General features: G+C 37.3%; 1 pseudogene; it reads left to right on the top strand.

The window, feature by feature from the left end:
- The first annotated feature begins 2,262 nt into the window (after nt 1-2,262).
- On the top strand, nt 2,263-9,865 carry LOC149263224 (uncharacterized; annotated as a pseudogene).
- Nucleotides 9,866-10,662: the final 797 nt, after the last annotated feature.

Raw genomic sequence — 10,662 nt, 5'->3', positions numbered from 1 at the left:
TGCAAAGGAAACCCTTGATTCAGGGATCTATTTTTAGCAGCTGGAGGTTACATGCAAAGATCATTTCAGAAACCTCCCACCAAGTGTCGCTTTTCCTAGATTTGTGGCATGCACGTCACAACCTCGATTTTATCAAAACTCATCAACCGGTTGCTGTAGAGATCATTACTCACATCGACCTTACAGCTTTGACATCCCACATTGCATCTAGGAGTCATCAACACATTCAGCTCAATTGTTTTGGGACAAGCCCGCTTTTCAGGTCTCATCCTACGTTTCTGTCACTTTTTGTGTTTCGCTTCATATGAGTGTTTTCTTCTTGATTTCAGTGAACGCTTTCTGTTGTTTTGATGTATGTTATCTTGTAGAAGCATCATTTCAGTTTTCATTCGCATCTCACTAATGTCGCATGCATGACACTGTTTTTGCATGAATGGTCATCATTGCGGTGACTCGTTTCACACATATGCATGATTTCTCATTTTCTGAATCTTGCGCTTGATGTTTGCATGTATGATCATTCACTCTTGTTTGCACTCATCTCATCATGCATTTAGACTTCTCATATTTCTAGTTGCCCGTCGGCTGGCCTGGGCTGCCTTAGCTTGGACTGTCCCTTAGCCAGCTAGTACTACACATTTCCAAAAGCAAAGGCTCTGTGTTCCCTCCAGAAATTACGCAAGTTTGGTCCAACTATTGCAGATCCATTTGGGCACATCACTCCCATCATCTAGGTCAGTGTTTTAGGGCTCATCAAACCCTAATTTCAGTTGCTACATGCCCTAAACAAGTCAACCTTTTGAATGCCTCCTTCCCAGATAGTTTCATGACTTGAAGACATCCTAAAATGATCTCTAAAGGGACCAACGCAGGTAGGCCCATGTAAGGGTGTGTTGTAAAGCAGTTGAGTCCATGCCAGGGTGCTCTGTAGAGCACTTAGGCCCTCTTTGACTTGCGCTTGGTGAGACTGATCGAAATTCACATAGGGTTTGGGGAATATTCTTATCTCTTGGAGTCTTCTAGAAGTTTCCCTCACTTATCAACTCCTATGAGCTCCAAAATGGATGAGGAATGAGTTAAGATGCATCCTATCCTCTCATACATTCCTCCATGGAACTAATTCTAAGTATGGAAGGCCATTCAATACCCCCATTTATGACATAACCTCCTCCATCTTCCTATAAATTGACCACTCATCTAAGTGATCAAGGGCTAGACTATGTTGAATAGTAAGGAGATAATGTTACTATGAGAATTGACTTTGAGACAAGCATTGTTATTCTTTAAGTTTGTCATGCTTTTGATGTGATGTGGATGGAATCAAAGTTGGAGGAGTGACTTCGAATCAGACTTGATGGTTGTAATTCCTTCTTCTATTCAATAAATTATTTGAACCTTTTTTCCATATGCTTATCTTGTTATATGATGCTTATATGTGTGAATGTATCTGATTCCATTTATGTGTAATCAATAGATCTTTTTCTTTGATTAGTTCTTTATCTTCTGTTTATGTTTACAGGTACTTCTCAAGCATGTTAAGTATGGGAAGGAGTGATGGAGTTGATACAAAGGAGACAAGAGGAAAGCGAAACTACAAGTAGGTCTTCTCATTCTCTTTGTCTTATCTATTGCTTATAGGAAAAGGTTAAAGTGATTTAAACTGTTGTTCTAGATATGGCTACTTATCTAGGGAATTAGTATTTATTCGAAGATACCAAATTCTCCAAAACACCAACACTTACCTCCAGGCTTGCATTGAAAAATTATTGGAGGCAATGTCCTGCTGGCCCCAGAAATTGTGCAATGTCGTTTGCTGGTTGCATGTCATTGCTGACTGAAATTTTGCATTGCACAGTTCCAATCCTCAACAGGCCAGGCTAGACTGTGCATTGCGTAGTTCTATAAGTTAGTCAGCCTCTTGACAGCTTGGATTGTGCCTTGCGTAGTTTTGGCATTCAGTGTCCCGAACTCCCAACGGAAATTACGCAACCTTCACAATCAATCATCTAGGTATGTTGCAAGTTAGTCCTCAAGTTTGTTTTGGTTTTCGACTAACAAATTGCTTGGCATGAGTTTTTCTATGTCTCCAGGCATCACATGTGTTCATATGTCTCTCAAAATCACAAGTACAATAGCCTTCAGGAGAGGAGAGTCAAAGGACACCATTGAGAGCACAACAAGGGTTATAGCCAAGCAAGTGTATATGAGCTTGCCTACCTATGAAGACATCAAGTAGTTCGTAGACAAGGACATCAAGATAAGATGGTAGCAACATCATACCGAGCAGCACCATCGGCAGTAGCAGAACGCAACACACCCACATGCGGCGAGTGCAAGAGGAAGGATGTTGATAGCATAGAGGCGAAGCAAAGTTGCAAGTTCAAAGTAGACCCACTCATGACGAAAGAAGCTTTGGATATTGAGGCTATGAGGTGACGGTGCGACAAGATGAAGATTAGTGAAGGAAGAGAGAGAAACAAAGAAGGATTTGCATGTACTGAAGCGAAAACTCAAGGAAGAACAGGAGCTGCACAAACGACAGAATGAGTTGCAACAGGAATAGGTACAACAGGGGGTGAAACATGCATAGATGGATAAAACTATGCCCACACAAGTTATAGAACCATCCTAGCAGTTGGAACAGAGCAGACAAGGTGAGAAGTGTTGTTGATTGCATGCAAGGGAATTCAACATCACGAATGTTATTATGCGCGCACATGTGATCCCACCCATTTGGCACACTCACCGAGGTGAAGACAAGAAGCAAGTGCAACTGGAGTTGAACATGTATTTTGACTAGTTGATGTGCACACTCAAGACGATGATGCGCATGCTATCAAATGATTTGGACAGAGGTGCCATATCAGTGTACCCAGGTGCAACAGAGGCAAGAGTTCACTTTCATTAGGATGTGACCATTGAGCGCACGGACACCATCACGGACGACCAAGCTTGGCATCAGTTCGCCACCATTCACCATCACAAGGATGTCAAAGATTTGGTCTCACCACAACAGTTTAAGTGTTAGTAATGTCTTGCACGACTTTCTCAAGCCATTTTGTCTCACATGGGTACATGTGCAGATTGTATGTAACGCCTCTTCAAGTGGAAGTTCGAGTGTCGATAGTTGAATGTAACAATCATGGAGTAGGTGAAGATTAATGAGGCTAGATGAAGAGTCACAAAGGGGAATGTCAAGGGTCAGCCCACCCTTTACTATAAATAGAACCTCATAACTCAATATACAGGCTTTTGGTCAGCCAATCTTCTGATAGGAGTATGTTAGAGAAAGCTTGGATATTATTGTAACGAGCCTTGGCTTATCCACTGTGTAGAGCTAGTATATCTCAGAGAAGCAGGCGGTTGTGACACTAACATTCCACTATCAGAACTAGTGGTTGGACATGGATGTATTGTATGACTGGAACTTACACTTCTTGATGTAAAAGAGCCAGCATGTTTCATGCATATGTCGTTTTGTATTCCAGCTATCTTGTTTACTCTAAATGATATATGTATTTGTTTTCTTATGCATGCTTGTATGGAATATTCTGTATATGTATGTATGAATCTTACTGAAATGTGTTGATTGGTTTAACCATCACTTTGGATTGCTCAATAACTTGCTTTCCATTTTGTGATGCATCTTCGCTTGTGTGTTCCCTTCCAAGCCACGTGCTATCACAGGTTTCCAAGGGGTGCACTCACCCCACTTTCCATTTGTTAGAACCGTTCATGCACCTTCCTTAACTTGTTGCAGTTGTCACACCCTTGCTACCAATAGGGACATCTTACTTGCCTTTATATGAAACCGTGGTCAAGGTGATACAATACGACCCACTTTTGGGACTCCTACACCAAACGATCTGAGGTCTAATTGGGACTTCTTACCGGGGATATCCCAAGACATGTTGGTGGGTCCATCACCATCAACAGTATGGAACTTTCACCTAATAATAATATAACTGAGCCAACATGTTTTCATGCATATGTTGTTATTGTAGTTTGACTATTCTGATTATTTTAGGAATGCATGTTTTTTAACTTGTGCATTTTCTTATAAACTATTTTGTATAAAATTGTATGAATATTATTGAAGGCATGTTGTTGGATTAACCCATCACTTTGGTTTGTGGACTATTCCACTTCAAACTTGTGATGTTATTCCACTTGTGTGTTCCTTTCAGGCTGCGTAGTATTATAGACTTCTAAGGGACACACTTTATTTCCCCCTGTGTTTTAGAAACCCCATGCATCTCCCTTGACTCGCTGCAAGGTCACACACTTTCTTCTGACCAAAGTCATCATACTTACCTCTGCGTGCTATCGTGGTCAAGGAACTGCATTACCACCCACTACTAGGACTCCTACTCCAAATGGTTTGAGGTCTAGTTGGGACTTCTTACCAGGGAGATCCCCTTGAATGTTGGCGGGTCCAACACCATCAACAGGAACATGGAGGTGATTTAAATAGTTCTAAATTTTCATATTTCTATTGGAAATAATATTGAGAGGGGGGCAAGGGGGTGAATTAGTATTAGCAAATCAATAACCTTTTTATTTCCATTATCATATTCATATATGCTACTTCAGTTAAGGCAACCTGTGTGTATACACAACTGTGTTTAATGTAACTAGCATATATCCAAAAAACTTATGATTCAGTTAATTCATCATATGTTGATCTTTAATGAGTGCATCAGAACATTATTGACCATATAAACAGTAAACAGGTGCAGTAAAACAGAACAGATCATCACACATAAGAAGCACACATGAACACCATGATATAAGGTGGAAACCCAATGCGGGACAAAAACCAACTGCTGTTGTTTCCTTTAAGATAAGAAAAACCCGCTTACAATCTTGTACTGGCGAAGACTCATGCCAGTACATAGGCACCCACCTGCAGAAGGCTACAACCTTCTCTCGTTCTCCAGCTTCTACTGGAAGGGAGCTACAACCCCCTAGCTCTTGTACTAGCCGATATATTTACTAGTACGTAGGCGTCGACCTAAAGAAGGCTACGACCTTCTCTTTTCTTCCAGGGTCCACGTTTCATAAATTTTTAGACTGGATCCATCAAAACAATCACCACTTCAATACAACCATCAACTATAACTACATCATCAATCTTTGAATCACCCAACAACTGAATCACTGAAACCTTATCATCAAAACACAGTCACTAGAACACAGAGTAGAACCTAGAACTCTGCAACAACCACTAGAACCAACAGTGACCTCAAATATCAAATCTCATAATGTATACGCTACTTGGCTATGTTGAACCAGCATGTATACGCTCTTTCACCAAAGGGAACCCACGTACAGATTTGAAAATAATTACTTATACCTTCGTTGCAATTTTCAACTTTAGATATACCCAGAACATAAGATATAAAGGATAAGACATGAGTCAGTATTCAGATCTATTCATGATCATACCATATAATGATAATGCATTTTAGTCTTCATGATCCCAGTTCATCAACCTTCATTCGCCACATAGGTGCATCCTTAACAAAGCATCACATACCCATAACCTGCATACTAGATCTCACCCTTCATTAGATATTCATCACTTGCACACTTGCACTTTGGCCTAATGATCTTCTTCTCCTTATATAGGTTTAGACTTCTCTCAATACCATGGTCCAAAACCACGTAAGAGCAATACCTTGGACTCAATACCTGGGGTCAATACCTCAGACCAAATACCATGGACTAATACCAAAATACCATGGACCAAATAACACGGACCAAAACTTAGTTTTCCAACATGTACGCACCTTTCCTTTTGTGAAAGTGCGTGTGTATGCTATACGCGCCTTTTGGTCTGCTAACCCGCGTGTACACATTGCTTGGTCAATGGGGAACCTGCGTATACCTCTCTTTCTTCATTCTGTGAACCTGAACTATGATCTGTCATTTGTTTGAGTTGCCATCAAGGACAACACCTGTGTCATAGTGTTAGATCTGTATCATAATGCCAACAATTTCAAGAGAATAGGAATAGTATACTTTTTGTAATTGTAATTGTCAGCTTCTTGTGTGTGTTGGCAAGCTTATCAATTTTTTGTGATGTAATTTGGACAAAATACACATTTTGGGAATATGAAACAGGTTTGAAAGAGTTAAAGTGGTCAAAGTTGCTGCATGTAAGAGGTTGGTATTAAGAATTCAAAGCCAGGCACATGTTCTTGAGAGGGAATGTAAGGACCTAGAAACTGAACTCCAGGAAGAAAAGAAAAGACACAACTCTACTTTGGTAGAATTCAAAAACCTTGAAAGGGAAAGGTACATCCTTAGATTTGCATGCACTCTCATTTTCTTCTACTCCAGTTATAATGATAAATGTTGTGTTGATATTTTCCTATGGTCTTGTAAGGTAGAGTGAATAATGATTAACTATATTACTTTTTCTTTTAAGGATGGAATCATTGTTAAGCATATTTCTTCTTCCCTATGCTTTTAAGAAGTTGTAGGTGTGTTATTGCTTTCCAAAATGCTAAACATAATATTTTGTTTATGTTCTTGTTCAACATTTTAATGCTACATTGTGCTTCTGCTCTTATGTGCATGAAACTTGAAGGTATCAACTTTACCCAAACCAGTGATTGTAGCAAGGGAAACCAAGGGTTCTATTGTTTCTAATGATGGAAGGAATAGGTTTTGTGCTTTGGAGTCATTATTTTTTTCTTCCAAGAAGAGTATGAGTTTCCTCTGCATGTTCATATTTAGAGTTGAATTGGTGTAGGTTGTTTCCATAAAAAGTTTTAGAGTGTTGGAAATGTGGCCCTTAAACTAGGGTCTAGAGCATTTACAACATAGGTTTGATGGGGAGGGTTTTGGGTTGGTTGATGACAGGTAGAGGCTTTGATTTGTGGCATGTCATGATTTCCCTCTTCCTTGGGCTTTGATTTGTGGCATGCCATGCTTTCCCTCTTCCTTGGCCCTCCTTTCTCAAAAGAGGCAGGTTGAGACATTTTTACCTCAATCTTGAATTATATGCTTACATTTGAAATATAGATGTCCCACACTAAATCTGCATGGTTTGGTCTTGGACTATAATTGATCATCAATTTAGCTATTAGTTGTTCAATAAAGTTATTTTTTGTAAAATTATAATAAGCTATTAATGTTGATGTTCATTGATAGGTGGTCTTCATTAGAGGTCGCACACAATCAGGTACCTTAAAACCTAAAGAAGGGGATCAACATCCTTATGATGTTTTGAATTTTGAACTTGCAAGGAAAAACGTTTTGCCATTTGTTCTGAATATACAAAAGATACTTCATAGGAGGCCTTTCCTCATCAAGAATCTTGAAAATATTATGCGAAGGTTTTTGCAATCCCTTGAGATTTTTTAGGACAATGAAAGGAAAAATATTTAAATTTTTACTGCACTCACTCTCTCATAAATTATCTGGGCTTTCACCAGAAATCGTTTTTCAACCGTTTTTTAAATACAACCTTGTTTCCAAGGGGATTGTGCTTTCATTCATCACAATTTTTTTCAAGGAGTATCTGGTTGAAAATAGTCTTGATGATCTCATAACATTGCTGAAGTGAGGGAAGATAGAAGATAATCTTCTTGATTTGTTCTCAATACAGAAACACACCACTAAAGCTTTTGCAAAACACTTTAGGTGGGAAGACTTTTTGTTGGAACCAAACTGTCTACTTAAAGTCACATGTTTTTGTTGTTGATTGTTACTAACATATGTCTTTTTGACTTTTTGTGTGGTAGTAAGGAGGGTTTGGATGCTCTTTTCAAATATAATGAAAAGAAAATGTTTGATGTGAAATTGAAGGACATGAAGAGTGCATTAACAACTTTGATTGCAGAGAATGTTGATATTTCAGAAGTCATTGAAACTATAAAGCAATGCCATAAAGAGTCAAAGTTACCTGATATTGAAGTAGTGTGTATCTTATGGGATGTTATTATGGATGTTGTAGTGGTATGGCAAAAACCAACAACAAAATTCAAATTTGGTGTTGCATCAAGTTAGTATTTAATCTTTTCTGACTGTGTACTATGTTTTTTTTTTACCATATGTGTTATGCCTCATCATATCATTAACAATTTTATGGATTTTTACTGAATTTTGAAAAGTATTTTCTTCTTGTTAAGTGTTTAATATGTTTACAACTTTTAGTCAATATTAGAATCTAATGGGAAAATGGGTCCATGGATAATTGTTTTAAGGGTCATCCCCACGACTTGCATTTTGCTACTTTTAAGAATCATGTTTTGTTACACACTTTGATCCTTTCATTGATGTGCGTGAGAAAATAGAATGTTTCAATTTCATAGACAACATTTGTTAAAATATAATGCAATTGTGGATACTTTTTTTCTTGCTCTGGATATCATGTTTTTGCTTCTTGCACATGTTTGTTTTGTTTTATTGATGTATATATAAATATTTTTATCAAACTGTCAATTCAGTAGATTTTTTTTGGAAATTAATTATAGAATGTATATAGATGCAGTATTGAATCCTTCAACCTGTGTTTCCATGAAGGTTTCATTCAATGTAAAGAGTGTGTGTGTCTTTTCTTGGCCATAAATATGGTTACACTGGATTTTCTAACATATGATACATTTTTTAAAGTCTTTCGTTAATGTGTTTTCATTTTATCTCACTTGGAATTCATAAGTCAATAATTTGTTCATGCTTGTGCTAGATTGGATGTTAATTCCATTTTCCATCAAAGGTGCTACAAGGATCAAACTTAACAGTCAGAGCATGCATTTAATGTCAAGAGCTATCTCCTTTGGTTTGAGGGAATTATTATCTTGCAATTGCATTTTTTGTATGTAGTATGTGGGGATTAGTTATGCATGCAATGTTTGTATCCATGGCTTTCCATCGAGCATGTACTTTTTTTCCCATGGAAAATTTCCTTGGGGAAATCCTTGAGGGGATTCCTCACATTCCTGTGAATGGAAACCATGGTAAATGTTGTTGGTGTATATGTTGTACTCCTAACCCAGAGGGACTTTGCGGGACTTGAACCCATGACCTCTTTTCCTTAAAGTTGGTCGATTCAAACCGATTGAGCTAACCCACTGGGTTACCATAATGTACTTATAAAATTTTGTGTGAAATATTTCTAATGATGGTTATCCATCTGACATGGATATTTTCCTTTTGCATGTAAAATAACAACATCTTTTATTTTTTGGTTGGCATTTGGAATTCATTAGTTTTTTGGTTATTTTATTTCGAGTCTTAATAGTTCAATTATTAGAAGTTTTGTACATGGTTTTTTTGGAAACTGTATGAAGCTTACATATTTTACTAAAATGATTCTCTACTTTGTTGAATTATCGGGTTAAGAGATGGACAAAATGCCTTGAAAATTTCTATGTACAATTTCAAAACTACAGTTTGAGATAATGTACAAGATTCAAATTCAATGTTATGAGGATGCTATACTCATGAAACGATTTCCTGAAATTGTGAGGTCTCTCTATGACGAGGAAGTTCTTGCTGAAGATACTATTTTGATGTGGTTTTGCAAAGGCAATAACCCAAAGGGAGGGTATTAACAACCTAGAATTTTTGTATTATTCATTTTTTTGACCTTTTTGTTATGAGGAAATGCAATTAATTTAGGTTTAGACAAATCTAATTGTATGATTTAGAGAGTTTTGAACTCTATTAAAATGAGAATTGAAATGCTTGATTAAGAAACTTTTGGGATTTCATAAAGCTAATATTGTTCTTATAGTTTGAGTTTTGTCAGGGTGAAAATAAGATCTGATGTGATTTTGGGCATTTCAGGCAAACCTTTGTGAATTTACAGGAGCCTTTTGTGAAATGGTTGGAGGAAGCTGAAGAAGAATAAGAATGTGAACTTATATTAGAAGCTTAATTATGACTATAATAGTTGGTGGGGGGGGGGGGGGGTGTGTGTTGGGAGGGGCAGTCAGGATGTTGGTTGCAACTCTGATATATTGTGTTCAGTTGGTATATCAACTACTTTACATTAGATAATAAGTTTTCTATTGACAATTTATGAGATCCTAGTGCTATATTCGTGGAGTATGGTGTGCTAGCATAAATACTTTAATTGGATTCTATTGGAATTTGCATCACGTATAAATTTATAATTGTTGTTTAGTATCTATAGTTTCCCTTGTGATTTGATTATTTTATAATTTAATTAAAGTTTTAGAATTTAGAATTTATAAAGTTTCAAAGTCTAATTCTTTGAAGGGTTTAGCTCAATGGAAGAGCACCTTCTTTACAAGTAGGTGGTTGGTGGTTCGATTCCATCATGCCCTAATATTCATGGGGAATGGTGATGATCACTATCCATCCATATATATGTATCAATAGTGAGGGTCATTAAAGGGCCATCATCAAAAGTCATTTTTTTTATATGAAATGGTGACAATTAATGAACGTCAACATATATATGCATCAATATTGAGGGTCATGAAAGGTCCATCATCATAAATCACTGTTGTAAATTTGGGATGCAAACTTGAACACACACAAAAAAAAAAAAAAAAGATGTAAGAAAAGACATAAAACAAGATGCACAATGGGGCTAAAAAATGGTGAAACTAAGGATGCCATATTGGATGCCAAAAATGATGCATAATCAGATGCAAATTCAGACTCAAACTTAGACACAAA

Source organism: Pinus tabuliformis, chromosome 6 (assembly GCF_031772625.1).
Source record: "Pinus tabuliformis cultivar Carrire ecotype Pingquan chromosome 6, CPIR1, whole genome shotgun sequence".
In the NCBI taxonomy this organism is placed as follows: Eukaryota; Viridiplantae; Streptophyta; class Pinopsida; order Pinales; family Pinaceae; genus Pinus; species Pinus tabuliformis.
Note: the sequence above shows the minus strand (reverse complement) of the source record. Positions and strands in the feature narration are given on the sequence as shown.